Genomic DNA, 19,667 nt, shown 5'->3' on the forward strand with positions numbered 1-19,667 from the left:
TCTCCCGCATGCCCACTATACGCCCTCGCTCAAAGTCCGTCAACTGCACATACGGTTCACGTCCACGCTGTCGCGGCATGCTACCAGTGTTAAAGACTGCGATGGAGCTCCGTATGCCACGGCAAACTGGCTGACACTGACGGCGGCGGTGCACAAATGCTGCGCAGCTAGCGCCATTCGACGGCCAACACCGCGGTTCCTGGTGTGTCCGCTGTGCCGTGCGTGTGATCATTGCTTGTACAGCCCTCTCGCAGTGTCCGGAGCAAGTATGGTGGGTCTGACACACCGGTGTCAATGTGTTCTTTTTTCATTTCCAGGAGTGTATACATTTCCGAGCAGTAGTTTCCTATCTCAAACCTCTGTGTTTAGCGTCCTGACCAGCTCTGTTACAAACTCGGAAGCCCTTTGTTGACTGCCTGTACCATCCTTGTAAGGACACTGAGGACAGTGTGTGTGTGTGTGTGTGTGTGTGTGTGTGTGTGTTTGGTGTGCGCAGCTGTGTGACCCGTCCGGATTCCGCGAGTTAAAGCTGATACGCAGCTAATCAAGTTGCTGGCGGGAGATCGCGACCCGAGAACTGTAAACAGATGGCGCGCAGGCCTGTTTTGTTAGCGTCTATCCTGCTTCAACAATGACGTGTTATTTACATAGTCCCTAAACAGAGGATTGGTGCTGCACCTATCTCCTTTCCCAGAATATGCGGTCTTTGTTTTAAGCGTGCTGTCGCTTCGCAGATACGCTGCCAGCTACGAAACTGCAACAGCATGAAGGAGGCATGTAGAGGTCGTGAAAGTGGTATAAAATGTGCACTGATATTGAAATAATTGCTGGCCTGCGGTGGTCTCGCGGTTCTAGGCGCTCAGTCCGGAGTCGCGAGACTGCTACGGTCGCAGGTTCGAATCCTGCCTCGGGCATGGATGTGTGTGATGTCCTTAGGTTAGTTAGGTTTAAGTAGTTCTAAGTTCTACGGGACTGATGACCACAGATGTTAAGTCCCATAGTGCTCAGAGCTATTTGAACCATTTCAATTGCTGGCCTGTGTGGCCGAGCGGTTCTAGGCGCTTCAATCTGCAACCCCGCGACTGCTACGGCGGCAGGTTTGAATCCTGGCACGGGCATGGATGTATGTGATGTCCATAGGTTAGTTAGGTTTAAGTAGTTCTGAGTCTAGGGTACTGATGACCTCAGACGTTAAGTCCCATAGTGCTTAGAGGCATTTGAACCTTTTTTTTAAAAAATATAATTAGCATTTCAGCGAAACCACACGTGCTAAGTATGAGAAATGCCATCTATATTCTGTGTACAAGGAAAGATATCGGAACAGGTTTCTGATTCAGAAACTGAATTTCAGTATTCGATGTTTGTAAGAAACTCTTGATACAGTATGTGATCAGAAGTATCCGGACACCCCCAATAACATAAGTTTTTCATATTAGGAGCATTGTGCTGCCACCTACTGCCAGGTACTGCGCATGAGCGACCTCAGTAGTCATTAGACGTCGTGAGAGAGCAGAATGGGGCACTACGCAGAACTCACAGACTTCGAACGTGGTCAGGTGATTGGATGCCACTTGTGTCGTACGTCTGTACGCGAGATTTCCACAATCCTAAACATCTCTAGTTGCACTGTTTCCGATGTGATAGTGAAGTTGAAACGTGAAGGGACACGTACAGCACAAACGCGTACAGGCTGACCTCGTCTGTTGACCGACAGAGACCGCCGACAGTTGAAGAGGGTCGTAATGTGTAAGAGGCAGACATCTATCCAGAGTCAACACCTAAGTCTACTGCCTTCTTGCCTTACGTAGGAAACACGTCCAATAAGATCGGTCGTATTTTACGGAAATACGATGTGAAATGTGTTTTCCGACCTCCATCCAAAATTAGAGCACTTTTGAGTTCCGTTAAGGATGATCTTGGACTGCGTAAGGCGGGTGTATATCGTATTCCTTGTAGCTGTGGCATGGCATATATTGGTCAAACTATCAAGACCGTTGAGGACCGATGTACTGAGCATAACGGCACACACGATTACAGCAGCCAAGTAGATCTGCTATTGCCGATCACTGATTGGATACTGGTCACCACATGTTATATAATAACACCGAGATATTGGCATGCACGTCCAGCTATTGGGACAGTGTCATTAGGGAGGCAGTTGAGATTAAATTAGCGTGCAACCTCGTTAACAGGGATGGAGGTTTCTGTTTAAACTCTGTTTGGAATCCGGCTCTCTCCCTTGTCAAAAAAACAGAGGAACAGAGTCAATACTGCCTCACCTGCGAATTCATAGTCTCACTATCGATAGCTCTGACTTTGGTCATCTTTGGTGGCACTAGTGTTCAGTGTGTGTGTGTTATCTTTCCTGCTTCAGTCCGAGAACCGAGGTATTAAATTTGCATGTACGGCGCCTGTCCGTTGCAGTTTGCCTTGAAAATGGCGGGGTGTTCTCCCGCCGAAATGTCGGCGGTCGCTGAAAGTGTTACCTGGCTGAATTCCCGGAAGTTATTTGAAAATCTATCCAGACCATCACACGAATTCCAGAATGCATCAGGATCCACTGCAAGTACTATGACAGTTAGGCGGGAGGTGAGGAAACTTGGATTTCATAGTCGAGCGGCTGCTCATAAACCACACATCACACCGGTAAATGCCAAACGACGCGTCGTTTGGTGTAAGGAGGGTAAACATTGGACGATTGAACAGTGGAAAAACGCTGTGCGGAGTGACAAATCACGGTATACCATGTGGCGGTCCGATTCCAGGGTGTGGGTATGGCGAATGCCCTGTGAACGTCATCTGCCAACGTGTGTAATGCCAACAGAAAAACCGGCCGGCTATCTCAATAGCGTGAAGCAAGTTCTCGGAGCAGTTATTTTACTCTACAACAGATGTTATAGAGTTCATCTCCAGCACATAATTTTAATCTGTCGGGTTCTTTTCGTGTTACAAAACGTTGCGCAGGCGACTGGCTGTCGAACTGATGTTTCCAAAGCTGTTTCACAGAGGAAGACCGCACTGCAGTTCCTTCTCTAAATCCTCGCACCAACGAAAAAATGGCAGACATCGAAATAAGTGTCCAAGGAATAGAAAAACAACTGGAATCACTCAACAGAGGGAAGTCCACTGGACCTAACGGGATAGCAATTCGATTCTACACAGAGTACGCGAAAGAACTTGCCCCCCTTCTAACAGCCGTGTACCGCAAGTCTCTAGAGGAACGGAAGGTTCCAAATGATTGAAAAAGAGCACAGGTAGTCCCAGTCTTCAAGAAGGGTCGTCGAGCAGATGCGCAAAACTATAGACCTATATCTCTGACGTCGATCTGTTGTAGAATTTTAGAACATGTGTTTTGCTCGAGTATCATGTCGTTTTTGGAAACTCAGAATCTACTATGTAGGAATCAACATGGATTCCGGAAACAGCGATCGTGTGAAACCCAACTCGCTTTATTTGTTCATGAGACCCAGAAAATATTAGATACAGGCTCCCAGGTAGATGCCATTGTACTTGACTTCCGGAAGGCGTTCGATACAGTTCCGCACTGTCGCCTGATAAACAAAGTAAGAGCCTACGGAATATCAGACCAGCTGTGTGGCTGGATTGAAGAGTTTTTAGCAAACAGAACACGGCATGTTGTTATCAACGGAGAGACGTCTACAGACATTAAAGTAACCTCTGGCGTGCCACAGGGGAGTGTTATGGGACCATTGCTTTTCACAATATATATAAATGACCTAGTAGATAGTGTCGGAAGTTCCATGCGGCTTTTCGCGGATGATGCTGTAGTATACAGAGAAGTTGCAGCATTAGAAATTTGTAGCGAAATGCAGGAAGATCTGCAGCGGATAGGTACTTGGTGCAGGGAGTGGCAACTGACCCTTAACATAGACAAATGTAATGTATTGCGAATACATAGAAAGAAGGATCCTTTATTGTATGATTATATGATAGCGGAACAAACACTGGTAGCAGTTACTTCTGTAAAATATCTGGGAGTATGCGTGCGGAACGATTTGAAGTGGAATGATCATATAAAATTAATTGTTGGTAAGGCGGGTACCAGGTTGAGATTCATTGGGAGAGTCCTTAGAAAATGTAGTCCATCAACAAAGGAGGTGGCTTACAAAACACTCGTTCGACCTATACTTGAGTATTGCTCATCAGTGTGGGATCCGTACCAGATCGGGTTGACGGAGGAGATAGAGAAGATCCAAAGAAGAGCGGCGCGTTTCGTCACAGGGTTATTTGGTAACCGTGATAGCGTTACGGAAATGTTTAACAAACTCAAGTGGCAGACTCTGCAAGAGAGGCGCTCTGCATCGCGGTGTAGCTTGCTCGCCAGGTTTCGAGAGGGTGCGTTTTTGGATGAGGTATCGAATATATTGCTTCCCCCCACTTATACCTCCCGAGGAGATCACGAATGTAAAATTAGAGAGATTAGAGCGCGCACGGAGGCTTTCAGACAGTCGTTCTTCCCGCGAACCATACGCGACTGGAACAGGAAAGGGAGGTAATGACAGTGGCACGTAAAGTGCCCTCCGCCAAACACCGTTGGGTGGCTTGCGGAGTATAAATGTAGATGTAGATGTAGATGTCATTGAGAGCGTGTAGAGTCTACTCGTGTACTGCACTGGCATGGAACATAATGGGTAAGTGAGACAGTTGTACACTACACTAAGGTGATCCTGCCAAACGCATCCTGTGCCGTAGATAACCTGGCACGTCAAAGCAGACTCTGACCGCTTTCAACTCGGTCGGCGTCTGCGCACTCGTCTGCCAGACAGGCAGCATGGAAGCGCCATTGAGGGGTCCGCCTTACGTCATCTCCAGTCAGGGCCGTGAGCAAGGCGACCCGGGCACTGCGTTCGCAGCCGCAGGCCATTTGCACATCGCTTCTGTTTCCTGCTCTCGTACTGCGTTAGTGAATGAGGCGCTCGTGTCGAAACGCCGGCGCCGGTGTTCCTTTTCCGCTGCTGCTTTCGAAACAAATTCTGTGCTTCCCGTCTGGTCGACGAAACGAGGTTGAGACACTGGACTCGCCTCCAAAGGTCTGGCTGTCCAGATTTACTTTTTCTAAACCACTTCAGGCGACTGTCTAACACAAGCTCACTGCCGACTCCGTGCTAGTCATTGGTCAATCCCAGCAAATGCTACTTAAAATCCGTCTTGATTTCAAAAAAAAAATTTTTTTTTATTATTCATATGACCGGTTTCGGTTCATTCAGAACCATCTTCAGATCATCATCATCATCATCATCATTTAAGACTGATGATGCCTCTCAGCGTTCAGTCTGCAGCATAGCCCCCCTTATACAGTTCCTCCATGATCCCCTATTCAGTGCTAACATTGGTGCCTCTTCTGATGTTAAACCTATTACTTCAAAATCATTCTTAACCGAATCCAGGTACCTTCTCCTCGGTCTGCCCCGACTCCTCCTACCCTCTACTGCTGAATCCATGAGTCTCTTGGGGAACCTTGCTTCTCCCATGCGTGTAACATGACCCCACCATCTAAGCCTGTTCGCCCTGACTGCTGCATCTATAGAGTTCAGATCTGTAAAAATAATTATACTAATTTACTATTTCACGGAAGCAAATGTTTTTCATCCTATCTAATCAACATCAAATGTAGCAGAACGTACCTGATATTTCAGTTACAGGAGTAACCCGTCCAAATCCAGCAACTTTCACATGCTACGTCACATAAAATTGGTTGGCAGACTGCACGTCATTTATATTAATTATAACACTATTACCGACAGGTGGCGTCTGGTACATTTGTTACATTCCATTTGTACATACTGTATTCAGCAGATCTTTTTTATATTAAAAATATTTGGTTAAAATATGTAGATGTCAAAGTTAAAATCTGTACTACTAAGATGACAACTGTTGCGTGTGGAGATCCAGGCCGAGGGATGAGAGATGGTGCGCGGTGGAGAAGCCGGAAGACGCGTGCAGCGCCTGGCGTCGTTGACGGGGCCCTCCTGTGCGGCCCTCTTGCCCGCGGCGATGGACATCAGACGACTGAGCGCACCGTGGCACAACACCAAAATGGCGGGAACCACGGAAGCAGACCGTAGAGGAAAACAAGTTCACACCAGCACCATAGATATATAAATCGCCCTATGCTTTTAGATCGTATAAAAATGACAATTTTACTGTTTTTTAATCCTGAGAAGTACAGATTTTAACTTTGACATCTACATATTTTAACCAAATATTTTTAATATAAAAAAGATCTACTGAATACAGTATGTACAAATGGAATGTAACAAACGTACCAGACGCCACCTGTCGGTAATAGTGTCATAATTAATATAAATGACGTGCACTCAGCCAACCAATTTTATGTGACGTAGCATGTGGAAGTTGCTGGATTTGGACGGGTTACTCCTGTAACTGAAATATCAGGTACGTTCTGGTACATTTGATGTTGATTAGATAGGATGAAAAACATTTGCTTCCGTGAAATAGTAAATTAGTATAATTATTTTTACAGATCGGAAGATGGTTCTGAATGAACCGAAACCGGTCATATGAATAATAATAAAAAAAAATTTTTTTTGCAATCAAGACGGATTTTAAGTAACATTATAAAATCACTGATTGCTGTTATCCCATAAGACATTATGTCGGTTTTTGCCCAGCAAATGCTCCGTCTACCTCTGTATTCACTGATGAGCCAAAACATTCTGACCACTCCCCCACAGCGAGGCTCAATGACCCCTAGTGTGGAAGACATACAGGCGGAGCAGCGATGAATGGGGAATCATTATAGCGACGGTACGGGCTACAAATGGGGAAGCACACTGGCATAAGCGATTGTTAAGGCCCGGTCCCTCTGAACGGACATCTCTCAAACGTCGTATCTGGTCGGTTGTTCGGGTGTTTGTGTTGTGAGCGTTTATGGAAAGTGACTGAAGGGCGGGGAAACGGCTGGTAGACAAAGTGTTGTACGTTCACGTCTACATCTACATAAGCCACCGCACAGTGCATGGCGGAGGGTACCTTTTACCAATACTAGCCATTTCCTGTGCTGTTCTACGAATAAAAAACGGCTGTTGACATGCTTCCGTAGGAGCCCTAATTTCTGCTGTCTTATCTTCGCGGACCTTACGCGAAATGTACGATGTCTGCAGTAGAATCGTTCTGCAGTCAGCATCACAGGCTGCATCCGTAAATTTTCTCAATACTGTTCTCTGAAAAAGAATATCGCCTTCGCTTCAGTCATAGGCATTTGAGTTCCTGAAGCATCTCCGTAATACTGGCGGGTTGTTCGAACCTGCCGGTAAGAAATCTAGCAGGCCGCCATTGAATTTCTTCGACGTCCTTTAATTCGACCTCGAGCGGATCCCAAACACTCGAGCAGTACTCATGAATAGGTCGCACTAGCGTCGTGTATGCGGTCTCCTTTACAGTTGAGCCACACTTATCCAAAATTCTCCCAATAAACCGAAGTTCAAAATGGTTCAAATGGCTCTGAGCACTATGGGACTTAACGTCTGAGGTCATCAGTCCCTTGTAACTTAGAACTACTTAAACCTAACTAACCTAAGGACATCACACACATCCATTCCCGAGGCAGGATTCGAACCTGCCGTCGTGGCGGTCGCGCGGTTCCAGACTGAAGCGCCTAGAACCGCTCGGCCACTGCGGCCGACTAAACCGAAGTCGACCATTCGCCTCCTCTACCACAATCCTCATACGCTAGTTCCATTTCATATCGCTTTGCAGCGTTACGCCCAGACATTCTGCAGACGCAACTGTGTCAAACAGCACAATACTAATACTGTATTCTAGCATTACGGGTTTATTTCTTCTACTCATCCGCATCAATTTTAATTTTTTTTTTACAATTAGAGCTAACTGTCATTCACCAACTACAAATTTTGATTAAGTCATCCTGTATCCTCCCTCAGTCAAAGCTTTGACACCTTTACCATACACCACAGCATCATTGTAATACCGAAATGGCGTTCCATCCGGACCTCGCGATTTCTTTGTATTCAGCTCTTTCAGTCGTTACTCTATTCACGTAATGCATGTTAGTATGTCATCCATACAGGAATCGTCCGCAGCTCGTTGTCGAATGGCTAGCGTTGCTGCCTCTTGATCACGGGGTCCCGGGTTCGATTCCCAGCCGCGTTGGGGATTTTCTCTACGCGGAGACTGGGTGTTTGTGTTGTCCTCATCATTCGTGACAGTGGCTACAGTGGATTGTGTAAGCAAATTCGACTTTGTAAAAATTGGGGCTTTGTACGGGAGGTGACGAACGCGCAGTTCAGCACCCCACAGACCAAACATCATCAAAAAAATGGTTCAAATGGCTCTGAGCACTATGGGACTCAACTGCTGTGGTCATAAGTCCCCTAGAACTTAGAACTACTTAAACCTAACTAACCTAAGGACAGCACACAACACCCAGCCATCACGAGGCAGAGAAAATCCCTGACCCCGCCGGGAATCGAACCCGGGAACCCGGGCGTGGGAAGCGAGAACGCTACCGCACGACCACGAGATGCGGGCCAAACATCATCATAGAGGAATCAGTGCGATGGGTTAAACGACGGTATATTTGTACGATTCTCCTGGGTGAAGTATTTCACGTCACAGAACCCCGCTCTGTTAACCAGGGTAGACGGTGATGTGTCAGAACAGAGAACAATGCTGGTGCGGGTAGAAGTGCTTTGGCGCGCAGCGTTCAGCGCGCTTTGTTAAATACGGGATTCCGCAGCAGACGTATGCTATGTGTTTCCATGTTGACCCAGCAACATCGTCTATTGCTTTTTCAGTGGCACGGGAGCATAGATATTGAACAGTGGGTCAGCGGAAACATGTCGCATGGTCGAATGACCCACATTTTGTGTGTTACAGCCGGTCATGTACGTGTGTAGATACGCAATCATCCAGACGAACAAGAGCTCAAAACATACAACGCGCCATGGACATAGGCCCGTGGGGGCAATATTATGCCTCGGAGGACATTCGCTTGGACTTTCATCCGACCTGTAGTAGTAATCGCAGGTACCTTAACAGCCTTGGTGCACACGAACATTGTTACGGACTAGCTGTATCCCGTCATGCTTGATGTCTCCACGACGGTATGTCATCTTCCAACAGGATAACTACCCCTGTCGCAAAGCCACCGAACTTACCTGATATGAACGTGTTGTAGCATACCTGGGATGCTATCGCACACGAGCTCTCCGCACTCAAATCACTGTGTTCCAAATCACCACCACACTACTAAGGAGCTACATTCCCGCTCAGGCTGCGGAGGTGAGCTGATCGCTGTATGTTAGCGCTAGCTCCCCAGCATGTATGGACGACGCGGAAAGGGAGGCAAAGCTGCTGCCCTGCTGCAATTGCTGAGCCTCGTGCTCGGCGCATCAGAAGACGGGGAACGCAAGAAGACGGCGGAGCGGAAGGAGCAGTGCTATCGCTGCCAAAAACTTGGCCATGTTGCCAAGTACTGCCGTAATGCAGTGGCGTGTCTTCGTTGTGCGCATGCACACGATTCGCGCCACTGCGCCAAGCAAGACGCCACACGCTGCTGCGGCAATTGTGGCGGCCCTCATGCGGCGAATTACCGCGGGTGCAGCTACATCAAGAACTGGAGTCGCAGCGGCGTCAAAGCTAGACGGAGACACAAGACCACCAAGAACTTGGATACAGCCGAGGCCGTTGCGTCCTCGCCACCCCCCGCCTCTGGCGGGTCCGCGGTGGCTGATGACGTGGCTGTACCACCGGACGCAGTCAGCGAGGAGTGCGCCAGGGTCCGCGCCGCCGCCGATGAAGAAATTGCTGCCCTCAAAGCTGCAATGGCGGAAGAGAGGGCAACACTCCGAGCCGAACTAGCCGAGGCTCGGCTGCTGGTGCACAGTCTCCGTGATGCATTGGCCAGCCAGCCCCACACAGCACAGATGAAGGATGCCGACACGCAGACTGCCGCCCCCGTGGAACCTGTAGTAATACAGGAAGCCACGAGGGTGGAAACACGAGACGCAGCCGCACAGACAATCATCGCGGCGAAGAACATGGCAACCCAAGTCATCATGGAGGAGGCTCCTTGCCCCCTCTCCAAGAAGCAGTTGCAGAAGGTAGTGTCCATTCACTTGGATACTCTCAGGTCCTACAACGCCCGCCCTCCTCTCACGCCTGTTCAGTGGGAAGCTCTCTTCGTCTCAATAGAAAAACAAGAACAAGAAGAAGAGAACGCAAGCCAACAACAAGTTGCGAGGACCGCCGAAGACGCCGAAGCTGCCAACTGGGAGGATGTGACACATCCTAAAGTGTCACAAGTAGACACATACTACAACAACAAGAAGAATAAGAATAAGAAGAGGTACCCTGACGCCAGGAGGACTTAGAAGACTCTCCTCCTCACTGCGCCCGACACCCATCACCATCATCATCAAATATCCGCTCTGTCAGTCGCTGACTGACAGTCCCAGGCGTCGACAGGGCCAGTCATGTAAAGGCCCCTAGCCGATGCATACCTGTCAATTCACGTGACCTACCGCCTGTCTCTGACCGGCAATCATATGTACCCAAACACGCACAACCGTCCCAGTTATTTCCAAATGTCCCAGTAAACTTCAACCCATCTAAGTGGAGTAAATGTCTAACGACAACAAACTCCCCCTTAACATCCTCAAGAAGAGGAATTCAAGTGCAAAGCAGCAGCACTAAGGAGCTGCTCATAACGATTTGACTGGTGACTGTATAAGCTCCGGAAACCGATTAGCGATTTTCTTTCCTATTCCAACCGCGTATTGGCTAGAAGGGGGGGGGGGGGAGGGGGAATGTTCAAATGTGTGTGAATTCGTAAGGGAGGAAACTGCTGAGGTCCCTAGATTTACACACTACTTAAACTAAGAACAACATCACACCCGTGCCCGAGGGAGGACTCGAACCTCCGGCGGGAGTGGCCGCACCATCCCTGACATGGCGCCTCAAACCACGCGGCCGTTCCGCGAGGCTGCTGGAGGGAGAGACGGGCTCCCTCTATAGGTCTGTACGCACACTAATCTCTCATCCGATCCCCACGATTCCTAAACGATAAAAACTCCGAAATGAAACTGATCTCCGCAGGAATTCCGCAGGGCTCTGTCATTTCACCTCTACTTTTCAACTTATATATAAAAATGACATCCCACCAGTCCCCCTTGTTACGGCGAGTTTTTATGCGGACGATACGGCCTTTCTGACAACTGGACGACACTTGGACCAGCTAATCGCTAGGATGTAACGGCAACTTGCTGTAATGGAACGCTGGGCGCTGCACAGTAAGATAACGATCAACCCGACGAAGACGGCAGCCGTTCTGTTCACACGGAGACTCAACGACAGACTCCAAATAGCTGACCAATTTATCCCATGGTCGCCGGGAGTGAAGTATCTCGGTGTCTACCTTGACAAAAAATTACTCTTTACGCAGCATATTGACGACAAGAAGACGGCAGCCCAGAAGATGGCCAGGTCGTTGATTCCGTTCCTGAAGAGTAAGGATCTCAACCCTAAGACTAAACTCCAATTGTATAAGGCAACGGTGGAACCCACAATGTTGTGTGGCTCCACCTCGTGGGGAACTACGTGCGTCTCCAACTACAACAAACTCCAAGCGCTGCAAAACATTTGCTTTCGATGGATCACAGGCGCTCCATGGTGGACAAGAAACGTCGACATCCGCACCGCACTCCCCGAGACCACCATACAAGAGAAGGTCCGTGACAAGGCTCTACGAGTTTTTGACAAGATCGATGCCCTTAGGGACGGAGTTCGACCATTACAATCGGTAGGAACGGTAAACCCTGCAAGATGGCACAAGTATCACGTACCGAAGTCAACAACGTTTCACCCCCCATAGGCAATCTGTCATAACACAAGGAAGCAGTCACACATAACAGCCTTGACACATTTCACCCTCCACAAGAGATAGACATCACCAAAGACAGCAGGCTAAAGGACCCATTGCGTGCCCAAGCCTAACTGAATGCGTAATAAATAAAGTGTTTTCCTTTTATCCTTACATCCCATCCTAGAAGAATAAGTCATCAAGGATGATCTCTTCAGTCCACACTACACACCAAAAAAAAAAAACCGATTCCTATGCGCTACAGCTTATACGACGATGCCAGCAGAACCATCGCACAAACGTTCTAGAATACCGGTTACCTAAGTTTATCCAAAAGGATTTCGTGAGACTAACATCGCCTATCTTTCAAAGAATACCGTTCCCAATTCGAATAGAATCTTCTTGGATACAGAGCCGTGTCATTTTGAAGCACTGAAACCCCTACGAGGTGTTCGAAAAGTCTCTCCGCAGTGCCGTATAATTGCTAGCAGCGCGTGCCGTATGCCGCAGTGAATATACCGAAATGAAACTCAGTGAAATACAAGTCATTAATTTATTGAATATTCATTTTTGCTTACAAATTTTCACATTAAATGTTGTAAGTGTCCCCCCTGTTGTTGAATACACAATTCAATTCGTCTGATCATGTTTCCAAACACAAGCTGTAACATTTCTTCTGTAACAGAAGCAGTGAAAGTGTATATTGCAGTTTTCTATTCATCGATGGATTTTGGACAGTTTTTATAGACAGTTGTGTGGTGTCACCGCCAGACACCACACTTGCTAGGTGGTAGCTTTTAAATCGGCCGCGGTCCGCTAGTATACGACGGACCCGCGTGTCGCCACTGTCAGTAATTGCAGACCGAGCGCCACCACACGGCAGGTCTAGAGAGACGTACTAGCACTCGCCCCAGTTGTACAGCCGACGTTGCTAGCCATGGTTCACTGAGAATTACGCTCTCATTTGCCGAGACGATAGTTAGCATAGCCTTCAGCTACTTTCGCTACGACCTAGCAAGGCGCCATTACCAATTGATATTGTGATTATGAAGCCTGTAAAGTAATGAGAGATGTTCTACAAATGTGGATTAAAGTTAAGTATTCCAGAAGCTACGTACTTCTCTTTATAGCATTCATTACGTATCCTGTTTCAGAGCTCACGCCAGCCTGCGTGAGCTTATAGCGTGCATTTCGGCCTCCTCTAAAAAACAGTGTTGGCAATTCTGCCGACACTTCAAGTTGCTTTCGCTGCACTCCAGAACAAAAAGTCAATTGGTGTTAGATCAGGCGATCGTGGAGGCCAAAGTCGCTGTGAAATTACGCGATAACCAAAAACATCAGCAAACAGTGACACTGAAACGCGGGCTGTATGCGTGGTTGCACCTTCTTGTTGAAAATAACCGTTCAGTACTTCAGTTAACATGGGTTCTCCTATGCAAGGGTACAGAATATCAGTGCAGTATCGTTACGCGTTTACTGTTTCGTTGAAAAATATGGGACCCACAATCCGACGTCTAGAAATTGCAATCCAAACTCCTATTTTCACAGAATGAAGTGGTTCCTCATGAATACACGACGGATTTGCAGTACTCTACATACGAGAAATTTGCCAGTTCATGTACCCGGATAAATGGAACTACGCCTCATCAGTGAAAGACGTTTCATTAAGAATATCCCTTCCATTTTGTTGAACGAAATTTTTGAACCATTGACAATAATGCAGTATCTTGCCAAGATCAGTATTGTTCAGTTCTTGCACGACTGTCACTTTGTATGGGAAAAGTTCTAATTTTTTCCTTACAGCTGTGTGGGCTGTTTTGATACTAACATCGATTTCCTGGGCGAGTTTTCTTACCGACTTGTTCGGACTCATGGACATTTTATCGGAAATATCGAGGAGTTTATCCTCAGACAAAACGCTAGGACGACCACTTCTCAGTCCATCTGTCACTGAACCCGTACTTCGAAATTTGTTAATCAAACTCGCACAGTATCGCGATGTGGGAGTGTTGTCTCCGGGAAAACCGAATTATATTTTTGACGAACTGAAACCGTGTATTTACCGCCAGCTTTGAACACTTGTTCGACTAAAAACACATATTCTTCAATGGTTAGCATTTTAACAGTGATTAAAGCGAAACAAAGGAACTATACTTGAACGTTCACGTCAACACGTAACGACACACACCAACGATACTACCGACGCTGTCTGAGATCAACGAAACAGTGGAATGTTGGGAGAGGGCACTTGAAGGGAAGTAACCCAGGCAGGCGAACAATCATACGGCACGCACGGCTAACAATCATACGGCACAGCGGAGAGACTTTATGAACACCCCGTATAAAGCCGTAATTTTGACCGTCATGGCAGCGGTTCTCTTCAGGGCGACAAAACTGCTGAAAATAGTATGAAAGCGTTAGCTCCTATGTTACTGTTTCGCTTCCCCGAGCATCTCTGTTACAATGACGTGCATCTCTTCTAACAGCCGTGTACCGCAAGTCTCTAGAGGAACGGAAGGTTCCAAATGATTGGAAAAGAGCACAGGTAGTCCCAGTCTTCAAGAAGGGTCGTCGAGCAGATGCGCAAAACTATAGACCGATATCTCTGACGTCGATCTGTTGTAGAATTTTAGAACATGTTTTTTGCTCGAATATCATGTCGTTTTTGGAAACTCAGAATCTACTATGTAGGAATCAACATGGATTCCGGAAACAGCGATCGTGTGAGACCCAACTCGCTTATTTGTTCATGAGACCCAGAAAATATTAGATACAGGCTCCCAGGTAGATGCTATTTTCCTTGACTTCCGGAAGGCGTTCGATACAGTTCCGCACTGTCGCCTGATAAACAAAGTAAGAGCCTACGGAATATCAGACCAGCTGTGTGGCTGGATTGAAGAGTTTTTAGCAAACAGAACACAGCATGTTGTTATCAACGGAGAGACGTCTACAGACGTTAAAGTAACGTCTGGCGTGCCACAGGGGAGTGTTATGGGACCATTGCTTTTCACAATATATATAAATGACCTAGTAGATAGTGTCGGAAGTTCCATGCCGCTTTTCGCGGATGATGCTGTAGTATACAGAGAAGTTGCAGCATTAGAAAATTGTAGCGAAATGCAGGAAGATCTGCAGCGGATAGGCACTTGGTGCAGGGAGTGGCAACTGACCCTTAACATAGACAAATGTAATGTATTGCGAATACATAGAAAGAAGGATCCTTTATTGTATGATTATATGATAGCGGAACAAACACTGGTAGCAGTTACTTCTGTAAAATATCTGGGAGTATGCGTGCGGAACGATTTGAAGTGGAATGATCATATAAAATTAATTGTTGGTAAGGCGGGTACCAGGTTGAGATTCATTGGGAGAGTCCTTAGAAAATGTAGTCCATCAACAAAGGAGGTTGCTTACAAAACACTCGTTCGACCTATACTTGAGTATTGCTCATCAGTGTGGGATCCGTACCAGATCGGGTTGACGGAGGAGATAGAGAAGATTCAAAGAAGAGCGGCGCGTTTCGTCACAGGGTTATTTGGTAACCGTGATAGCGTTACGGAGATGTTTAACAAACTCAAGTGGCAGACTCTGCAAGAGAGGCGCTCTCCATCGCGGTGTAGCTTGCTGTCCAGGTTTCGAGAGGGTGCGTTTCTGGATGAGGTATCGAATATATTGCTTCCCCCTACTTATACCTCCCGAGGAGATGACGAATGTAAAATTAGAGAGATTAGAACGCGGACAGAGGCTTTCAGACAGTCGTTCTTCCCGCGAACCATACGCGACTGGAACAGGAAAGGGAGGTAATGACAGTGGCACGTAAAGTGCCCTCCGCCACACACCGTTGGGTGGCTTGCGGAGTATAAATGTAGATGTAGATGTAGATCTCTAAATGTGTAAAAATGTGAGTTAATCCCGATGCGTAGGATGAACAAGCGCGTAATTTCCGGATACAACGTTAGTAGTGTCCTGCATGACAGGTCTTTCAACTATCTGGCCGTAGCGTTGCAAAGCGATATGAAACCGAACGACCATGTGACGATTATCATAGGGCAGGCGACTGGACGACTTCGGTTTATTAGGAGAATTTTGGAGAGTCGTGGTTCACCCCTAAAGGAGACGGCTTGTAGCACCCTAGTGCGACCTATTCGCAAGTACTGCTCGAGTGTTCGGGATCCGTACCAGGACGGGTTAAAGTAAGGCATTGAAGCAATTGAGAGACGGACTGCTAGTTTTGTTACAGGTAGATTAGAGCAACATGCAAGTATTGCAGAAATGCTTCGTGAGCTCAAATCGGAATCCCTGGAGGGACGACGATGTTCTTTTCGAGGAACTCTATTGAGAAAATTCAGAGAACGGCTTTTGAAGCTGACTGCAGGACGATTCCGCTGCCGCCAACATACATTTCGCACAAGGACCACAAACATAAAGTACGAGAAATTAGGGCTCATTCGGAGACACACAGAATGTCCGTTTGTTTCGATTTATTTGCAGATGGAACAAGAAAAGAAACTACTAGTAGTGGTACAGGGTACCCTACGCCACGCACCGTACAGTGGCTTCTGATGCAGGTAGATGGAGGTGTAGATGTAACTATAGCAGAAGTAACTAGCAGATAAAACCCATCTTACTAACACGAAGAAAATCTTTCATGTAAAGGGGAAATGCGACACTAATTAAGCATTATGATCTATTTTCCGAAAGTGTTTGGGTGGAGCGTAACATTACATGGAGGTGATCGTGATCGATAAATAGTACGGACAGCGCGAGGATAGCTTTTGTAATGTGGTAAACCGAGTAACTAGTGACGTACTGAACTGAATTGGCGAGAAGAATCTAAAAGAGCACATAGGGTGTTGGGGCACATAGTGACGCATGAAGGAATAGTTAATTCGGCACTGGATCGACGTGTGGTAGGTGAAAATTGTAGCAGGTTCATGTTGATGTGAGTTACAAGGAGTTGCAAAGACAAAGAGATCTGAAGAGTTTAGGCTGTGTGGAGAGCTGCGTCAAGGCAATATTTGCACTGCGAACAACAACAGCAACAGCTACAGCAAGAAAGTATTTAATGGTCTCCGCCCCTAGTGAACTGACTAATTTGTGTAAGAGAATTAAGTGACGCTAGTATGGAGCCCTGAGGAACACCAAACGTCTCAGTCTGGCACGCAGTTTTAAAGAGTCACATATTACTAGAGTGAAATTTTCACTCTGCAGCGGAGTGTGCGCTGACATGAAACTTCCTGGCAGATTAAAACTGTATGCCGGACCGAGACTTGAACTCGGGATCTTTGCCTTTCGCGGATAAGTGCTCTAAAACTGAGCTACCCAAGCACGACTCACTCCCCGTCCTCATAGGTTTTAATTCCGCCAGTACCTCGTCTACTACCTTCCAAACTTTACAGAAGCTCTCCTGCGAACCTGCAGAACTAGCACTCCTGAAAGAGAGGATATTGCGGAGACATGGCTTAGCCACAGCCTGGGGGTTGTTTCTAGAATAAAATTTTCACTCTACAGCGGAGTGTGCGCTGATATGAAACTTCCTGGCAGATTAAAACTGTGTGCCGGTCAGACACTCGAACTCGGGATCTTTGCCTTTCGCGGGCAAGTGCTCTACCAACTGAGCTACCCAAGCACGACTCACGCCCCCTCCTCACAGCTTTACTTCAACCAGTACCTCGTCTCCTACCTTCCAAACTTTACAGAAGCTCTCCTGCGAACTTCCCCGCGAAAGGCAAAGGTCCCGAGTTCGAGTCTCGGTCCGGCACACAGTTTTAATCTAACAGTCACATACTGTCAGCACGACCTTTAATTCGCAAAGAGCAAAATAGCTGCATTTCGTGCGCATGTGAGTAAATACTTTTGCCGCCACACATTTTAATTGTAACTTAATTACCATTGACTGCTGCATTTGGTGTAACATTTTTTGTACAAGGCAAAAAAGTGGCCCTAGTATGGAACCCCGAGGAACACACAATATCACGGGACGACATGGAGTTCTAAATTGACGCATATCTTCAGCACAGCGCACGATCGGAGAGGCGTAAGAGAAAAGCCATTTCCAACGCGAACTTTTGTTAAGGCTTGCTGCTACCAAAGCGAACGCGGCGACATGCGGGCACTTACGGCTGTGTCGTGGAAGCGCCGCTCGTCGGCCGTCGCTCTCGCGCGACTTCCCGGTTGATAGTGCGGCTCCGTCGGCAGCTGCGGCGTGGTTGGGACCGCGCGTCCCGCCACTGCGCATGCGCCGGCTTCGGCTCCCATCAAGCCGACAGCCGGCACACCACGTGTGGCTTTTATCGCGCGTAATCCTAAACTATCGTGTCTGAAGCGAGGGGGCGGGAACATCTCCCCGAGCTCACATCGGTGTAACAGTCTCGCTAACAGTGCGAAAACACAACAAATTTAGGGAACATTTTTTACATTTTTTTTTTTTTCGTTTGTCACTCTTCTCAGCCATCTACAATGCTATAAGAAGAAGCAGTCTAAAGTACAGTTACAAATAAGCTACTGGCCATTAAAAATGCTACACCACGAAGATTATATGCTACAGACGCGACATTTCGACATTTAAGCGACAGGAAGAAGATGCTGTGATATGCAAATGATTAGCTTTTCAGAGCATTCACACAAGGTTGGCGCCGGTGGCCACACCTACAACGTACTGAGCTGAGGAAAGTTTCCAACCGATTTCTCATACACAAATAGTAGTTGACCGACGTTGCCTGCTGAAACGTTGTTGTGATGCCTCGTGTAATGAGGATAAATGCGTAGCATCACGTTTCCGACTTGGATAACGGTCCGATTGTAGCCTATTGCGATTGCGGTTTATCGTATCGCGACATTGATGCTCCCGTTGGTCGAGATCCAATGCCTGTTAGCAGAATATGGAATCGGTGGGGTTAGGAGGGTAATACGGATCGCCGTGCTGGATCCCAACGGCCTCGTATCACTAGCAGTCGAGATGACAGGCATCTTATCCGCACGGCTGTAACGGATCGTGCAGCCACGTCTCGATCCCTGAGTCAACATATGGGGACGTATGCAAGACGACAACCATCTGCACGAACAGTTCGACGACGTTTGCAGCAGCATGGACTATCACCTCGGAGACCATGGCTGCTGTTACCCTTGACGCTGCATCACAGACAGGAGCGCCGCAATGGTGTACTCAACGACGAACCCGGGTGCACGAATGGCAAAACGTCATTTTTTTTGGATGATTTACAGCATCATGATGGACACATCCGTGTTTGACGATACACATTGGAAGCGTGTGTTCGTCATCGCCATACTGGCGTATCACCCAGCGTGATGGTATGGGGTGCCATTAGTTACACATCTCGGTCACCTCTTGTTCACATTGACGGCACTTTGAACAGAGAACGTTACATTTCATATGTGTTACGAACGGTGACTCTACCCTTCATTCGATCCCTGCGAAACCCTACATTTCAGCAGGATAATGCACGACCGCATGTTGCAGGTCCTGTACGGGCCTTTCTGGATACTGAAAATGTTCGACTGCTGCCTTGGCCAGCACATACTCTAGATCTTTCACCAATTGAAAACGTCTGGTCAATGGTGGCCGAGCAACTGGCTCATCACAATACGCCAGTCGCCACTCTTGTTGAACTGCGGTATAGTGTTGAAGCTGCATGGGCAGCTGTACCTGTACACGCCGTCCAAGCTCTGTTTGACTCAATGCCCAGGCGTATCGAGGCCGTTATTACGGCCAGAGGTGGTTGTTCTGGGTACTGATTTCTTAGGATCTATGCACCCAAATTGAGTGAAAATGTCAGTTGTA

The 19,667-nt window shown here is 47.4% G+C and overlaps 1 protein-coding gene across 1 annotated transcript in view; it reads right to left on the reverse strand.

Annotated features, from left to right (window-relative positions):
- Positions 1–18,065, reverse strand: part of LOC126106838 (uncharacterized) — a 66,600-nt gene extending 48,535 nt beyond the window's left edge. Inside the window, exon 1 of the mRNA XM_049913235.1 lies at positions 17,987–18,065. The gene's annotated coding sequence lies outside the window, so the exon portion shown is untranslated. The remainder of the gene's footprint in view (positions 1–17,986) is intronic.
- Positions 18,066–19,667: the final 1,602 nt, after the last annotated feature.

Source organism: Schistocerca cancellata, chromosome 10 (genome assembly GCF_023864275.1).
Source record: "Schistocerca cancellata isolate TAMUIC-IGC-003103 chromosome 10, iqSchCanc2.1, whole genome shotgun sequence".
NCBI lineage: Eukaryota > Metazoa > Arthropoda > Insecta > Orthoptera > Acrididae > Schistocerca > Schistocerca cancellata.